Below are 569 nucleotides of genomic sequence, written 5' to 3' on the forward strand. Positions count from 1 at the left end.
TCCTCCAGTACTTAAGTTCTGATATCCATCTTCTGATATTTATCTTCTAATAATCTAAGTCCTGATATCCTTAAGTTCTGACTTCCAGTAAGTACTGATTTCAGTAAGTACTGATATTTCCTGTTTGTTAAGATCTGAAAACTAAACATGAAACATATTAGACATGACATCTCAAATATATCTAACAACTTGATAATGGCATAGGCTTATAGTTCTGATCTCTTTTCAACATATTTCAATGAAAAGCTTCTTTCTTCATCCAACTAGCGCCTGCAATGCAATAACGCAAAAATACATAAAAAATACCAACAACTTGAGTCCAAAATACCAAATTAAGCATATATTGAAGTGTTCCAAGTAGATATAAAATCCACTTATCACACCCCAAACTTGAATCGATGCTTGTTCTCAAGCATAAACATACTCAAATCTATAAAACAAACCTAATGCATGAATGCAACTACGTGAATGCAACTAAATGATAATGCAATCGATCCCCTCAGAATAACCATAACCAACCAACAAGAGAATGCCTCTAAGAATGCAATGACTTTTAACAGAGTTCGAAT

Source organism: Apium graveolens, unplaced genomic scaffold, assembly GCF_009905375.1.
Source record: "Apium graveolens cultivar Ventura unplaced genomic scaffold, ASM990537v1 ctg1988, whole genome shotgun sequence".
In the NCBI taxonomy this organism is placed as follows: Eukaryota; Viridiplantae; Streptophyta; class Magnoliopsida; order Apiales; family Apiaceae; genus Apium; species Apium graveolens.